Source organism: Bos indicus, chromosome 23 (genome assembly GCF_029378745.1).
Source record: "Bos indicus isolate NIAB-ARS_2022 breed Sahiwal x Tharparkar chromosome 23, NIAB-ARS_B.indTharparkar_mat_pri_1.0, whole genome shotgun sequence".
Classification (NCBI taxonomy): domain Eukaryota; kingdom Metazoa; phylum Chordata; class Mammalia; order Artiodactyla; family Bovidae; genus Bos; species Bos indicus.
In genome coordinates, this window is record NC_091782.1 from 25,008,825 (window position 1) to 25,027,295 (window position 18,471).

Consider the following 18,471-nt stretch of genomic DNA (forward strand, 5'->3'; position numbering starts at 1 on the left):
GTGTATCAGACAAGTACTAATACATACTGTAATTGTATATGATTTTAAACTCATGCAACCATATAATTCCATTTGCTTTTCTCACTAACAATCTTGGATAGTTCTTCAGGTTAATAAAGCTGCAATTAAAAGAGCATAGAGCATTATTTTCTGAAAGCATCAGGGTCTCCTGTAATGAGGGTCCTTTCTGTTAAACGGACAAGGAATTAAAGTATTGGAGTATCAAAGTGGGCTGCTGTCATCAAAGCAGGCCTTCTCTGTTTCTGTCACCGGCTCTTGTGCCCTCCCCATCTTTCAGTGCACCCCAGAAGAGGACCGAGTCCTGTCCTTATTCACCCCGTGCAATCCTTTCAGAAGACGTCTGCCAGGCTTGGAGTACATTTGCCTCATGTGTACATTAGCTTTGAACATAGATCTCATTCGAAAACCAGCCTGTCAATCGAGCTTGCACTGCATGTTTTCCATAGTGAGCAACAAAAAATAGATTTAGCACTCAAATATACCATCTGTGTCACTCTATGTCAATATGTGATGGTATGGGTTTAAATCTGAACACATTTGTTGATTTTCATTCGAAGACATCTTGAGCTGCAGTCACTCTTCCTCGAGTCCTGAAAAGAGGGATCTTTCTGGAATCATCAAATCTCTTCTTAGAAGTCAGCTCAAACCGTCTGCTAAAAAAGACCTCTCTTGGATAGCAGTTACCCAGAGCTTCCTTGCTTGGCTTATCGGTGAGTCTTTTTACACCAAAAATAGGACTGAGTTAAAGACCTCTGAGAAAACAGTTAAAAGTGAGCTCTTTTTATCTCCCGTACCACAAATGTTTTCTCTGTGGCCGTACGTTCTATATTCAGTATTATGCCAGGTTGCAACACAAATATTTAAGGTTAGTTTTATATCCCCGTACTGCCTGCAGGTTGAAAAGATTCTTCCTAGTTTGAGCCAGGATGCCAGGAATGTGGAAAAGCCAGTGCAGTTTTAATTGGATTAAACTCCCTGTGTTTCTCTACCTGCAACCTCTCCTGACTGGCAACTTTCTTGACAGCTTAACTAACAAGATAAGATGCAACAAAGGGGACGTGGCGTCCAAAAGGGCCTCCCGCCTTACCTGGGGGAACACACCTGGGGGAACACACCTGGGCCAGCTGTGAGTGGCGACGAAATCGCAGGGAACTGACAACAACCCCCATGCGGATACTGTCCCCACCTCCCAGGCTTTATGCATTTCTATGATGAAACTCACACCTGAAATTTTAGCTACTCAAAGTGATCCTATTCAGCAGGCGCCTCCTGAGCTCGCGGTGGAAACGCCAGAAGGGGAATAAAGCCACTTCCCTGGTCTTTCATTCCCTTGGCCAAGAAAAATCAAAATCTGTCCATTTGGCACGTTTGCCAGGGGAGAAAGGGCAATACAAATTTTCTTAATAAAATAACCCTGGCTGTTAAAGAGTGGTCTTGCCAATGTCGCTTGACGCCCTGCTCCCACGGGGCTGGCGGGCACGGGGCCAGGGTGCGGGCAAGTGCAATTGGAGATATTAGTTCCACCACTTTAGGTACGGTAGCAAAATAATATTTGATAAATGAAAATAAATCCAGGCAGACACAATTTCCAAATAGTTTTTAGAAGTACCTGTCACTTCCAGACTCTCTTCTGAAGCGGAACCCGTGGTGAGCGAATCCATTTTACCGCTTCTTCCAGACAGAAAATTTCTGTGTGCCCTCAAAGAATTCAGTGTTTCCAGAAGGAGGGTGACAATCGCATTTTCATGAGAATCGAGGACTCTCTGAAAGCTCCTTTCAGGAATTCTTACCTAAAGCCAGAGGGGCTGTATGCCTAAACTCTTGTTTAAGAATCCTTAAGAGAGGGCTTCTCTGGTGGCTCAGACAGTAAAGAATCCCTAAGAGACATGGGGGACCCCAAAGTATTGCCCCTGACAAATAGAACAGGTAAGATCCTAGATACCTTTCGTGGAGAGATACCCATGTCATGCCAGTATTAGAGCTAAGGTTTAAACCCAAATGGCTTGAGAGGGGTTGCTATCATACAGAACACTCACTAAAGTGAGCTTGCATGCTGTCGCCTCAGTGTCCAACTCTCTGTGATCCTATGGACTGTAGCCCGCCAGGCTCCTCTGTCCATGGGATTCTCCAGGCAAGAATACTGGAGTGGGTTGCCATGCCCTCCTCCAGGGGGATCTTCCTGACCCAGGGATCTAATCTTTGTCTTTTAAATCTCCTGCATTGTCAAGCAGCTTCTTTACTACTAGTGCCATCTGGGAAGCCCCCATTAAAGTGTAAGAGGCTTCTGTTTGATCTTATCCTAAAGGCAGGGTTTGATACTGGACAATATAAAGAGGTGGGAATACAGCACAAGATGTAGCCTAGGGAATCCAAAGATGAATTTCATTTCTTAAAAAAAAAATTTTTTTTGATGTGGACCATTTTTAAAGTCTTTATTTTACAATATTGCTTCTGTTTAAGTTTTAATTTTTTGGCTGCAAGGCATACGGGATCTTAGCTCCCTGACCAGGGATTGAACCCACACCCCTTGCATTGGAAGATGAATTCTTACCCTGCTGGATCACCAGGGAAGTCCTAAATTCAGTTTCTTGACTGTGTTTTTCAGTTACATGTAATAGATCTGATGATTTGAGGAAGTTTGAACCAGGAGTCCCAGTAAACAAAAGGAAGAGAAAAGGGAAGAAAACAAAGATATAAAAATAAAATTAAAATAACCCATGGGAGTCTGATTTAACATAATTAAGCGTAACAATCTTTTGACTTTTCCATGGTTTAGGTTTACTGTACTCAATAATACTGAAGCCAATGACTATTATAGACCTGCTGGGAAACTTGACTGCATTAGAGTCAGAAGTGGTAGAGTAGAAAGGTACCAGAACACCTGTGTTCCAGGCCTAGTATAGCAGTGATATGACCCACGGTTCATCATTTAAAATAGGGCCAGTACCTGCTCTGATGCTGGGAAAGATTGAAGGCAGGAGGAGAAGGGGATGACAGAGGAAGCGATGTTTGGACGGCAGCACCGACTCAGTGGGCCTGAATTTGAGCAACCTCTGGGAGATGGTGAAGGACAGGGAAGCCTGGCGTGCTGCAGTCCGTGGGGATGCAGAGAGCTGGACATGGCTGAATGACTGGACAACAGCAGCAACAACCTGCTCCGTCACTGGCACCATATTACAAACATCCGAATGGTCCGTCTAAGTCGGTCTACCTAGACAGTTGCTCACAATACGTGCTTCTTATTTTGAGGATTGGATCTTCCCTTGTAGCTCAGTCAGTAAAGAATCTGCCTGCAATGCAGGAGACCAGGGTTTGATTCCTGTGTCAGGAAGGTCCCATGGAGAAGGAAATGGCAACCCACTCCAGTATTCTTGCCTGGAGAATCCCGTGGACAGGGGCGCCTGGCGGGCTACAGTCCATGGGGTCGCAAGAGTCAGACACGACTTAGTGACTAAACCAGCACCACCATGGTGAGGACCAACTTTAACCATGTGGGGGGAGCAGTCAGTGTCTGCCCCTGTCCCTCGCTCTCTCTCTTTCTTTTTCACTGATAAATTCTCCAGTATGCCTCTGTTCCTTAGTTTCTGCAGGTGTCACAAGTGGATAATGGTAGTACCTAACTATACAGAGCTGTTGTGAAGCTTTAATAAGGAAATCCATTCTAACGTCTTAGGAAGGTGCATAGCATGTAGTAAACAGCAGTCAATAATCGTTTCGTATTAGGAGCAAACACTGCAGCTATTCGATTATGTCTAAACGCTTTGTGTCTTACTAAGGACTGGATCTGAGAATGCAGGCTTCTTTGCCCATCTTTTATTTCCTTCTTTGGCTTTAAGCCATAAGGAATTTGGTCTCAAGATGGCTTTCAACAACAGGACACTGTACGAAAAGCTAAATGAATGAAAAACATCCTATTCCACTGAGGCACCTGGTGACGGAGATCATCCTGACACACGTGATTGGCAGGAGATAGTGGCCCCCTTTTTCCACTGGAAAACTTCTCTAAGACCGGTCTGCCACCATCTTAAGGAAAAAGAAACCCAGACAGCTCTGCCTTGGATTGCCAGAGGAGCTGATTGCCAACAACTGTGAATCAGGAGAGAAAATCCAAACAGGAAAAACCAACCAACCAAACAAGCAAAATGAAAATAGCCCCCATCCCTGAAAAATGAACCTGAAATAAGATATATTTCCTCACAGTTCAAAAGTCTACAAAGTCAAGCCTTAGTGGAAGGAAATAGAAGGGTAGTTTAGAGTTATCTTACACTGCAAACCTTCAAAAAATAAAATATGAAATGCTGGGACTCTGACCAATGGCAATTGATACAAATAAGAAAATGCTTAGGGTAGGTGTGAGTCAGCGAATCCATAATGGGTGTGTGGATTGACTTCAGGGGTCTCTGACAACTCTAAAAACAAGCAGAATTGAGTTGGTGTGTGCATGCATTTTTGTAAAAAGGGTTTATAACTTTTATCTGATGTTCACAGAGGTCCAAGTCTTCAAAAGGGTTAAGAACCCTGGATTAGAGGACAGTACACCTAGGTTTATAAATAAGGATTATTATAATTTTTACCTTCATGTTTGCACAATAAAGTTCCAAAAGTACCCGACAATAACTTGGCATCCTGGCTAGAGAGATGTTGACTTTCATTTTCTTGAGCGCCAACAGGAACTGCGGGTGTGGGAGGGGCCTGGGTCTCTGGCCTCCATGAGGAATTCAGCTTGCTTTTCTTCTGTTGACTGGGTGTAGGACCTTCTGGCTCCATCCTAGACTCTGTGCAAATCATCCAACAGTGACCATAATTTTAACCTGAAGGCGATCTGAGTTCTCAGAATCACTCTCACCTCTGTTGAAGCCCTCTCTAATATTTGCTGAAGAAGCCGTTGGCTTACAGTTGGCTTCCCTGGTGGCTCAGTTGGTAAAGAGTCTGGCTGCAATGCAGGAGACCCGGATTCAAGCCCTGGGTCAGGAAGATTCCCTGGAGAAGGAAATGGCAATGCATTCCAGTATTCTTACCTAGAGAACTCCATGGACAGAGAAACCTGGTGGTCTACAGTCCATGAGGTCACAAAGAGTCAGACATGACTGAGTGATTAACACTTTCAATTCATGTCTCGGATTTTGTATTTGGACACTGACTATCCCCTTCCATTGGTCCCAAGGAGGATGGGGTGAAACTATGAAAGATTCATTGCAACCCATTCCTATCTGGGAGACCCACTAAGAGCAAGTGAGGAAAGATGCATTTTATACAAAGTAGGAAATGTTTGATGTAGTATGGATAATCTTCCTTAATATTAATATCATTAATGAATGAAGCTTATGTTATAGTGCCAAGCACTACACGAGGCACTCTACAGACATTTTCCATTTAATCCTTATAACAATCCTATGAGATTAGTATGATTACCAATATACAAAAACTGAGTCAGGACTCAGAGAGAAGTTCAGTAACTTATTCAAGGTAACACAGGCAGCAAGTGATAGAGTTGAAATGCATGCCACAGTCTGTATAACTTCAAAATCCAAACTTTAACCACTCTTCTGCCACAGTGAGTTATTTCTATTCTATTGTAAAGTATCCAATAGCTTTGCTTATCTCTAGTGTATTTTGAAAGAAGTAGAATTGTTTGGTTTTGATAAGCTCTTTTCTCATTTTGGACCTCTAAATTGTAAGTTATTTACAAAGCCAGACACATGCTGAAAGGTCAGAAACATGGGAAAGAAGTAGGCTGGGTGGGACCTTGAAACTGGCTCTTTGTATCAGCTGGGACCACATTTAACAATGAACACAACAGCTGGAAAACTGCATCTTAAATGAATACAACTTTGATTTTCATACTTAAGAAGCTTATAGGTGAGTAATCTACGGCTGGTATAATTCACATGTAGCATCAGAGACCAGGCTCTCACCTGCCTGTTTCACCACCCTTAGCCTGTGCCATCTGTCCTCATGGTCATAAAACGATGGCTACACCTCCAGCCATTGTGTTTGTGTTGCAAGAAAGAAAAGCAAAGAGCAAACTGAGCAGAGGGCATGCCAGCCAGTTCTGTCCCCAGACCCAGTCACATGGCCACGCCCTGCCTGTGGAAACTGGGGAAGCAAGTACTGGTGTGAAGCATATCACCAGTCCAAATAACAAAGAGGCTCTGTTAGTGAGGAAGAAGGGGAGAATGCATGCTGGGCTGACAACTCCGGAAGCAGCAACACGTTGGAAAGGGAAGCAGCCTCAAGGCAATTGAGCACAAGTTCCCATTTTCTACAGATGCAAGTCAGGGCTGTCACCTTGTTAGTGACATCACTCAGCACCACAAATTCTGGGATAAAGCCTACAGGGAGCCTGCATATTGTGTGCAGGACCAGGTTGTGTGCTGTGTCAGATACAAAGGACTCACTAAAGAAGCTGGGCTCTGCAATTCAGTTACGAAAGCATGGGCTTGAATTCCGAAGACCTAAGTTCAAGTGCCTCCTCTGCCCTGTGCTACTCGTACGCCTTAGGCAAGGCATCAACTTTAAGTTCTTCATGTGAAAGTGAAGGTGATCGTATTACTCTCATGGTTTGCTCTGAGGTTTAAATGAGATGATGTATGTAAAGAATCTTATGGAAGGTTGAACATAAATATTACCTCTGATGATGGTGGTTTTCATCTGAAATGCACTCAGCCTGGTCACTTTAATTTGCTTTGATACAGAAGTCACTTCAACTTGATAAACTTACATTTAAGCCCCCACTCAAGGCAAAGCATCCTGCCATGCACTGGTATTATAGAAAGTGTACTCTGTAGGCTTGGGATCCTCACATATCCCAATGCTGCTCTCCCTTTCAGATATTCCATCCTCATCTTCTTCTTCAGAATGATTTCTCTTTAGAACTCAGGATCCAAGTCAAGAGAATCTTCTTCAGGGGCCTCCCTCCCCAAGTCCTCTGTGGACCTTCTACTCCTCTGGCTTCCATGACACTGCACTGTCCTGGTTCTTCTCCAGTTTTTGGTATTCTTTATTTTTGCTTTTTTTATCTTGTCTCTTTCATGTACTCTTTTCTTTCCACTAGTGCCTGGAGTGTAGAGATTCCCAGGCTTGGGCTGGGTCTCAGCCATGACTCTTAGCTGATAAACCCTGTAAGTTAATCTCAGGCACATACATGATTTCTTCTACTTCAATGTGCTGATGACTCACTAATTTGTATGCATGGATCAGACCTGTGTCAAAGCTTCAGAACTGTACATCTGATGGTTTGCTGAGCATGTCTTCCATGGCAGTTCCAAACCACGGCAAATGCAATCCTTTCAAAAGGAAAGTCTAACTCATCCTGTGGACTCAGTCCTGCCCCTAAAGTCTCAATTTTATATTCCCTACTACTGTTACCAAGCCCCAAGTTCACTCTTCTGGCGATGGCCAATAAATCAGGGATGAGGTGCTGGAGCAAGGAATAGTGACTTTATTCAGAAAGCTGGAAGACCAAGAAGATGGTGGACTGATTTCCTAGAGAATCATCTCACCCAGGTTTGGATGCTCATTTCTTTTATGGAACAAAGAGGAAGGCAGCTGAGGATGTAAAATAAAAAAGTCATGAGCATGCTAAGTTGCTTCAGTAATGTCAGACTCTTTGCAACCCTATGTACCGTAGCCCCCCAGGCTCCTCTGTCCATGGGATTCTCCAGGCAAGCATACTGATGTGGTTTGCCATTTCCTCCTCCAAGGGATCTTCCAGACCCAGAGATTGAATCTGTGTCTCTTATGCCTCCTGCATTGGCAGGCAGGTTCTTTACAACTAGTGCCACATGGGAAGCCTAAAAAGGCCAGAAGCTATTGCAAATATTTTATGATTTCACCTGGACTCTGGGAGGGAATGTGTTCCTTTCTTATTTTCTGTAGCCATTCACAGGCTGGCCTGATCAGGATGTTTCCTACGAGCTAAACAAAGGTATTTTAGTTTTACATTCAGGCATCTCATTCCTGGAGATGGGTCATTATGTTTGCTTTAAGCTATAGGCAACATCCCTTTAGTGATTAACTTGTAGCAAAAGCCACAGAATGCAAAGGTTAAAGTAAAGAAACAGATCCAATATGGAGTCAGATCTGTTCTTCCCCATTACTCTACCATCTACACAGTCATCTAAGCTAGGAATCACCTAGTCAATTCTTATTTTTTTCTGTTTTCTCCCACATCCAATCGTTTGTTGTATGTTAGCTCTAACATTTATTTTCTCTTCTTCATCATAACCACCACTATTGATTTAGAAGATCCAGCTCCCTTCTGTCCGGAATATTTTAATGGTTTCTTATTTCACCTCCACTATTATTCTTCTGATCACAGCTGTCAAAATAAGGGTGACTCAATGGAAATGAATAGAATGGGAAAGACAGAGATCTCTTCAAGAAAATTAAAGATACCAATGAAACATTTCATGCAAAGATGGGCTCAATAAAGGACAGAAATGGTATGAACCTAACAAAAGCAGAATATATTAAGAATAGATGGCAAGAATACATAGAAGAACTGTACAAAAAAGACCTTCATGACCCAGATAACCACGATGGTGTGATCACTCACCTAGAGCTAGAGATCCTGGAGTGTGAAATCAAATGGGCCTTGGGAAGCATCACTATGAACAAAGCTAGTGGAGGTGATGGAATTCCAGCTGAGCTATTTCAAGTTCTAAAAGATGATGCTGTGCACTGTTTATAATAGCCAGGACATGGAAGCAACCTAGATGTCCATCAGCAGGTGAATGGATAAGAAAGCAGTGGTACATATACACAATGGAGTATTACTCAGCCATTAAAAAGAATACATTTGAATCAGTTCTGATGAGGTGGATGAAACTGGAGCCTATTATACAGAGTGAAGTAAGTCAGAAAGAAAAACACCAATACAGTATACTAACATATATATATATGGAATTTAGAAAGATGGTAACAACAAAAAAAAAGAAAGATGGTAACAATAACCCTGTATACGAGACAGCAAAAGAGACACTGATATACAGAACAGTCTTTGGACTCTGTGGGAGAGGGAGAGGGTGGGATGATTTGGGGGAATGGCATTGAAACATGTATAATATCATATATGAAATGAGTCACCAGTCCAGGTTCGATGCACAATACTGGATGCTTGGAGCTGGTGCACTGGGACAACCCAGAAGGATGGTATGGGGAGGGAGGAGGGAGGAAGCTTCAGGATGGGGAACACATGTATACCTGTGGCAGATTCATTTTGATATATGGCAAAACCAATACAATATTGTAAAGTTAAATAAAATTAAATTAAAAAAAAAAAGATGATGCTGTGAAAGTGCTGCACTCAATATGCCAGCAAATCTGGAAAAACTTAGCAGTGGCCACAAGACTGGAAAAGGTCGGTTTTCATTCCAGTGCCAAAGAAGGTCAATGCCAAAGAATCTTCAGACTACCACACAAATGCACTCATTTCACACTCTAGCAAAGTAATGTTCAAAATTCTCCAAGTTAGGCTTCAGTTGTACACGAACTGAGAACTTCCAGATGTTCAAGCTGGATTTAAGAAAAGGCAGAGGAACCAGAGATCAAATTCCCAACATCCATTGGATCATAGAAAATTCCAAAGAATTCCAGCAAAATATCTACTTCTGCTTTCTTGACTACACCAAAGCCTTTGATTGTCTGGATCACAACAAACTGTGGAAAATTTTTAAAGAGATGGCAATACCAGACCACCTTACCTGTCTCTTGAGAAATCTGTATGCAAGTCAAGAACTGGCAGTTAGGACTGGACATGAAACAATGGACTGATTCCAAATTTTGAGGAAAGGAATATGTCTGGGCTGTATATTGTCACCCTGCTTATTTAACTTATATGCAGAGTACATCATGCGAAATTATGGGCTGGATGAAGCACAAGCTGGAATCAAGATTTCTGGGAGAAATATCAATAACCTCAGATATGCAGATGACACCACCCTTACGGCAGAAAGTGAAGAGGAGCTAAAGAGCCTCCTGATGAGCATGAAAGAGAATGAAAAAGCTGACTTAAAATTCAACATTCAAAAAACTAAGATCATGGCATCCGGTCCCATCACTTCATCGCAAATAGATGGGGAAACAATGAAAACAGTGATAGACTTTATTTTCTTGGGCTTAAAAATCACTGCAGATGGTGACTGCAGCCATGAAATTAAAAGATGCTTGTTTCTTGGAAGAAAAGCTATGACCAACCTAGACAGCATATTAAAAAACAGAGACGTTACTTTGCCGACAAAGGTCCGTCTAGTCAAAGCTATGGTTTTTCCAGTAGTCATGTATGGATGTGAGAGTTGGACCATAAAGAAAGCTGAGTGCTGAAGAATTGATGCGTTTGAACTGTGGTGTTGGAGAATACTCTTGAGAGTCCCTTGGGGAGCAAGGAGATCAAACCAGTCAATCCTGAAGGAAATCAGTCCTGAATATACGTTGAAAAAACTGATGCTAAAGCCCCAGTGCATTGGCCCACATGATGCTAAGAACTGACTCAGAAAAGACCCTGATGCTGGGAAAGATTGAAGGCAGGAGGAGAAGGGGACGACAGAGGATGAGATGGTTGGATGGCATCACCAACTCAATGGACATGAGTTTGAGGAAGCTCCAGGAGTTGGTGATGGACAGGGAAGCCTGGCGTGCTGCAGTTCATGGGGTCACAAAGAGTCGGACAGGATTGAGCGACTGAACTGAACTGAACAGAAATGAAACCAACCAGTCCCTCTTCCACCGAGAGCCCTTTGGCAGCCCCCCTGCAGATACCCTCTCACTAACCATTTTTGCCACTCACTTTCCACCACAGAAATTTCACTCAGGGCATCCATGAGTTGCCTAGGGACTCTTCCTGACCTTTCTATTTTGTCCTGTGTGCGTGGCTATGACCTTCATCTCCCAGCACCTACATTCCTCAGTCTAGGGCTCAGTCTACTGGACAGTGTTCATTGCCCTCTGTATATTTCTGTTGAGTAGTTTAGACTATTTGCATCTTAACAGTTAAAATATTCAGTAGCATGTTTAACACTCAGGTGGCTGCACTGAAGTCTAAATTTGTGAAGACTAGGTTTTTTGTCCTCATATTCTGTAAACCTGGTGTGTAACTTTCCAAGGGAGAGCCAGGTAAGGACATGACAATTAGAAGACTGACCAGAATTCCTGAGTATTTACTCGGCCTCCATCTGGTTTTTTTTCTCCCACTGATGTAGCAGAACCCATTAATATCAACGTCTTGAGCAATTAAAATTAGTCACTGTGCAAGACTGTGGCTAGGAAAAGTATGCCCTTTGATGTTCACCTTCCTAAAAGGCACAGACACCCTCACTACACTTATGATGACATCACCCCTTTGTGTCTGTGTAAATGCGCTAGATTAAGGAGATTAAGAAGGGAGTGGGTCAGAGGTAAAAGTGATTGAGGGCCGGTGGACAAGAGGCAGCAGAGCCCTCCCATCCTCTGAAAAGAGCCAGCACTCATGTCTTCACATGTATTTAGAGCAGAGAAGCAGGTAGATTTCTGAATCACAACCTCTGCCCTGGGCTCTGAGTTCAGTTTAGCTGTGACTCTGGCAGAGAGAGGATAAGGCTCATGACCATGTGTGGGTCGTTTACTTTTCACTCAAAGAAGATGGAGAACTATAAAGCACGTCTCACAAGAGGACAAAGAAAAAGCCTATGAAATGCCTTTGCAGACAGTGATGGGTAAAATGAGGCTACCTAAAGCTCATGCTTAAGTGTGTGTCATATTAAACCACCCTTCTCTGGGGCTGACATGCTAATGGATAGTCCCAGCTTTCATTTCAGGTATCTAGATATCTGCAGTGAAAGGATATGCATTCTATAGTGTATATAAGGATATCAGCTTTGTGTATTACATTTTCTAATTTTGAAAGACGTTATCAGAATGTATAGATATCTTTCTCAATAGAAGTGTTCCTATCCAGCTGTCAGTTCATCACTGCAGCCAATACAATCTGTTAAAAAATGAAAATCTATCCATAGTGTGTTCTGGTTTGAAACCGGTCAATGAATGAATGAATTCCAAGCCTAAAGTATAAAATGCTTTACTTTCTTTTGTTTCTTTTTTAAGATTTTGTTTCTTTATAGGTTATTATAAGATATCAAGTATAATTCCTTGTGCTCTGTATTAAATCCTTGTTCCTTATCTAAAAATCATCTACTTTTTGGGCTCTAGGTATATATTTTTGTGCTTGAAGTGAAGTGAAGTCGCTCAGTTGTGTCCCATGGACGGAGTAGCCTGCACCAGGCTACTCCATCCATGGGATTTTCTAGGCAAGAGTACTGGAGTGGGTTGCCGTTTTTGTGCTTACTTCTCTCTATTGCCCAATTTTGTCTTCAACATCACATATGAGTAATATGCATACACACGCACAAGGATACACACACTAAAGCATGCATACGAGGCCACACGTACATACACAGGAGGAGACATAAGATATTCATAGGCATGCATATATGACACATACAAAACGACATGTACACAAGTGTATATACAGGCAAACTCATGGGTGCACAACACACACACGTGTACACATGGGGACACGAGAAACGCACATGCGAGAACACATATGTATGCAAACATATAGGCATGTATTCACGCACAGGCACACACGTACAAGAGCACACACGGGTGCCCACACATACACTCCCGAGGCTACATAGAAGGCGCATACACGCAGATGTGAACACACAGAGGATACACACAGCCTACATGGCACTCTAGCTCACACAGATTAACTGTTGTTCCTTCCTGTGTGTCACTCCCAGCAGCGGGCCAGTCTTTTTATCTGGTTCATGGACTGATCAGGCTTCTTGCTTTTCCCAGGGACACATGAATACTACTGTCATTTTAGCAGATTTCCGAAAGCAACTGGATCTCATCAGATCTCGTCCTCACCAAGCACATAAAATCCTTCATCCCAGACATTAGTCAGGAAGCATCATTTGAACTCATCATGGTTCAGAAATAGTTCTTTACAGAGGGTTTATAATCATGTATAATATAGTCTACACATTCCCTTAGATCAGTGGTGTCCAAAAGAAATATAATGAGAGCTACGGTCATTTAAAACTTTGTAGTAGCCATATTGAAAATGAAACAAAGAGCAAACACATTTTAGTAATGTATTTTATTTAATCCATTACAAAATACTATCATTTCAACATATAATCACTATAAGGTTATAAATGAGATGTTAAAGTGATTTCCTGTGTGTATGCTGGTCTATGAAGTTTAGTGTGTATTTGACACTTGCTATGCTATGCTATAGAGAAGGTGATGGCACCCCACTCCAGTACTCTTGCCTGGAAAATCCCATGGACGGAGGAGCCTGGTAGGCTGCAGTCCATGGGGTCGCTAAGAGTCGGACACGACTGAGCGACTTCACTTTCACTTTTCACTTTCATGCATTGGAGAAGGAAATGGCAACCCACTCCAGTGTTCTTGCCTGGAGAATCTCAAGGACTGGGGAGCCTGTGGGCTGCCATCTATGGGGTCGCACGGAGTCAGACACGACTGAAGCGACTTAGCATAGCATGCTGCTGCTAAGTCGCTTCAGTCGTGTCCGACTCTTTGCGACCCTATGAACTATAGCCCGCCAGGCTCCTCTGTCCATGGGGTTCTCCAAGCAAGAATACTGGAGTGAGTTGCCATTCCCTTCTCCAGGGCATCTTCCTGACCCAGGCATCGCACCTGAGTCTCTTGCGGCTTCTGCATTGCAGGCAGATTCTTTACCACTGAACCACCAGGGAAGCTTTAGCACTTAGCATAGCGCAATTTGGACTAACTGCATTTCAGGTGTCAAGAATCTCCTGTGGCTGGCAACTTCCACACTGGATTGTGCAGCAAAGTCTATCTTCTCTGGATCATGTGGACCAACAGAAGGCCAGCCACTGACGGTGGGGAAACTTAGGGGCTAACAGGGCTTCACCTCTAGCAGATCTTAACGCAGAACCTAGGGCATGCATTTTGCAAGCTTATGTAATGACTTGTTTTACACTTTTTATTTTTCCTCTGCCTAATTTTTAAAAGTTATTTGAATGTATTTTGCCTTGCCATGTTAAATGCCTTTTTATAAGCCATTTGAAGTTCTTGTTTATTGTTCATTTTATAATGAAACAAGTTTTTTAGAAAACGAAGACTGAAAAGATATGCATGCTCTTCCTTAGTCCTATAATTCATGTTTGTCTCTGGGGAAGGCCATCCCTGGGTCTCTTCTCCCTTCCTCCTGGCCAGAAATTCTTTGTTTTATGCACTCAAGGTCTTGCTGTACAGTCCGTTCTGTGATAATACCATGAATGTGTGCCTAAAAATCATGGTGCTATGCAAAATCAAGCAGTGGAAACCACAGAACTTATGGGAAAAATGGAGATAAAGATACAGCTTTCAAAAACTTTGTGACACATTAACACACAAAAAGATGGAAACCTAATGAAAACAGCAGCATTGTTTTCCATACACAAAATGGCTATAAAATGCATAAGTACTTTGCCAACAAAGGTCCATCTAGTCAAAGCTATGGTTTTTCCAGTGGTCATGTATGGATGTGAGTTGAACCATAAAGAAAACTGAGCACCAAAGAATTGATGCTTTTGAACTGTGGTGTTGGAGAAGACCCTTGAGAGTCCCTTGAATTGCAAGGAGATGAAAACAGTTATCCTAAAGAAATCAATCCTGCATGTTCATTGGAAGGACTGATACTGAAGCTGAAGCTCCAATACTTTGGCCCCCTGATGGGAAGAGCTGACTCATTGGGAAACACCCTGATGCTGGGAAAGACTGAAGGCAGGAGGAGAAGGGGACAACAGAGGATGAGATGTTTGGAAGGCATTACCAACTCAATGGACATGAATTTGAAGAAGCTCTGGGAGACGGTGAAGGACAGGGAAGCCCATCATGCTGCAGTGCACGGGGTCGCAAAGAATGGGCATGACTGAGTGACTGAAAAACAAAGCAACAACAGCAACAACTACTAATATGGCACTTGACCTTGAAAAAGATCTGAAGTTTGCTTGTGGAACTGGTAGTCTGTAGGGTTCAGCTTGTGAGTTATGATGATGTGAAGACAGAAGAGCTATCTGGTGTCTGAGGCAAAGTTGTAACATCAGAGGATGATGCGTGTGGTCTAGAGTCCACTCCGTGACCTGAGGGAGGGCTTGTTTAGATGTGTGTGTGTGTGTGTGTGTGTGTGTGTGTTTGTATATCTATACCACTCAGTTCATCTAGATGTGTATTTTTTTTTGCAGTCACCTAGTATTTCTTGCAGATGAAATTAGACATAATTAGATATGAAATTCACATAATGTACAAATCATTCCCTAATATAACAATTGTTAGAACAAATTCCTCCTTTTGAAAATAAGCACTGTAATGTAACTGACTGTAGCTATTTCTATGATCACCATATGTGCTTTGATTTATTTATTATCTGGTCTTGATTGTGCATCCCTTGAAGGTAAGAATTCTATTTCATCTTTGTATCGTCAGTCTTTCCCTAGTCCAGTGCCTGACACACAGGGAGTATTCAATGTATCCTTCAAATTTTATTAATCTAAGTCATATTTGACTGCTGCTGCTGCTGCTGCTAAGTCACTTCAGTCGTGTCTGACTCTGTGCGACCCCATAGACAGCAGCCCACCAGGCTCCGCCGTCCCTGGGATTCTCCAGGCAAGAACGCTATATTTGACAACCTCATATTAAAAGTTTCAATTCTTCTGCAGCAGATACCACACCGTATTTACATGTGTAAATACATATTTATATATACATCATCAAGCCATCTTACTGTGTGAGAGCTGCTAATTTTAGAGTGGCATGATTCTAAGTGTGTGCAGTGGATATACTTACCAGCTCCTGCTGTTCCCTTATCTCTGGGGGACTTAGCCCATCCTGAGAAAATGTCAACTGCTCAGTCAATGGGTCCAGTGTCTTCATGGAGCAGACTAAGGGGAGTCAAACCAGGCCAAGGGAACAATGGTCGGCATTGTTCTTCCCAATCTTTCTCTGGTCCCTCCCCCAGCATGGAAACCTTTACAGGCCGCTTTCCAGTTTGGGACCAAGCCCTCAACAGCCCTATAGAAATGCTTTTGCTCAGGATTGAGGCAATAAAACTAGTGAAGACAGTGCTTTTTTCCCATTGGCTAGACTGGAATCATTCCCCACCCTGGGCACATGGGTGAGTGGAAATTCGAACAGAGAAACTAGAACAGCCGGTCACTGACCCATGCTGGAAGCACCCAGTGAAACCAAAGTTCCTTCCTACACAGATACACTGCATAGACAGACACTAAAAGAGATGAAAAACCCAGCTGAGTCTTGAAAAATTGCTTTATTTTCTTTGCATAATAGCAAAGTGATTCTCTCTGTAATCTATGGTTTTGGAGCCTTACAAAGAATCTGAATATCCATGCGTGTGTCATTGCCCTCTACTGGATAAACTAGGTAACGTGACTTCACTCTTGTCCCTATGTTCTATCAAACAGTAGCTCATACTTGCCTCCCATTTGATCTTTTTATTTGTCAACATGTTTTTATACATAACATTTAAATTAATTATGATAATAATGCCTTGAAACGACGAAGCACTTTTATCCCCATTTTACAGATGAAAAACCGAGGCAGAGAGGCAAATGTATTCATTGACCCTACACACTTTAGAGAAGCCAAATGCAAAGAACTTTGCTAGACAGTTTACAAATATTACAGATAAGATATATGAATGATTAACTAAAAAGAAAATAAAACTTGTGATATGTGAATAAATAAATCAAAGAGATATTGGTTGCCAACTCTGTGCCAGGTACTCATATATGTTACTTTAGTTTTTCCTCTTACTGACCTCTTTGGTATGTATTATAGCCCTGTTTTACAAATGACAGAATTGAGATTGTGTGAATATGTCATTTGTTAGACACCCACAGCAAAATATACCACGGGAAATGAGGAGAGAGAATTTCACCAGTGCAGCGTGAGCACGACTTCATGAAGGTGATGGCATTTGATCTGACTCTTGAAAGATGGGAAAAAAGGATGCAGCTGTTCAAGGAAACCTGTGCTCATCATGAGAGCCAAGTGTGGGGCTCCTTTAAGTGTGATGGGTCCTGCAGACAGAGTGGAACTTAGGCTGCAAAACAAAGGGACTATTGCTGATGCAGAATGTGTCTCTGAGTGGAGTGTGCCAGGAGCGAGTGGGAAAGCTAGGGTCCTGGCTCTAGCTCTGCACAGGTTGAAGGTGATGGAGCCCACCCGCATTCCTGCTGATGCTATGGTTATGGTGCTGCTTCTGCTGCTTTTGGATGTGGTCACAGGTGTCAGGGGGAAGCTGGTGTGTGAAGCATGAGCAGGCCATGCAGAGTGCGTTCCTGGGAGTCAGGAAGGAATGTCATGTAACCAGGGAAAATGGGAAAATCATTCACTTTCACATTAGAGGTTGCTGAACTGTGGCACCTCCTCTTTCCTTTAACAACCTGGACCAACAGCCAAAAAAGCAGCATGTGAAAAAATAAAATTGAAGACACAGGGGCCAATGAAACTCTCTTTGTCCTTTGAATGTGATGACAAGCCTCATTGAATAAAGACGTGGGTGATTTTTGCCTAGAGTTTTCCTTTTATGCCTGACAATTTCGAAAGCCCTCTAGAGTAAACCCTGACCATCCTCCACGGATTGTTCCTGGTGGCCTCCCTGAGAGTCCCAGGGACAGAATAAATGTCAGGAGCTGCAGAGGGTTCTCAGAGCTTAGGAGGCCATGGCCCTGCTGCCAGAGACGAAAAGAGTGGTGCTGGGCGGTCAAAAGACACAGGAGAAGCAGAAAAGCTAAGTCAGCGTACAGAAATGGATCCAATCCTTTGTTTGCAGAGGAAGCATTGGGTTAGAAATTTCTTCCTCTGAAACTTTTCTATTGTTACTCCTGCAAGCCATTAAGAAAATAAAGTAAGCTTGCTTGAAAGATGGTGGAGGGAACAGATAGATACATACACATATACAAATGTACATACATACATACATATGACAGAGGCAAAGAGAAATAAACAAAGGCAGTCATATAGACAAAAATGAACCTGGAAAAATCATGACACCACTGTAACTTTTCCTAAAAAAACGGTGTCTTACACTGATTCAGTCTTTTTTTCCTTTTTTTTTTTTTAATTGAAGTATAGCTGATTTACAATGTTATGTTAATTTCTGCTGTAAAGTGACTCAGTTATGTATATGTGTATGTGTGATATGTGTGTGTGTGTATACATTTATTCTTTTTTATATTCTTTTCCATTATGGTTTATCCCACAGCACTGAATATAGGTCCCTGTACTAGAGTAGGACTTTGTTGTCCATTCATTCTATATGGAATAGTTTACATCTACTAACCTCCAACTCCTAGGCCACCCGTCCACAGCTTCTATCCCTCTTGGTATCTACAAGTTTGTTCTCTATGTCTATGAGTC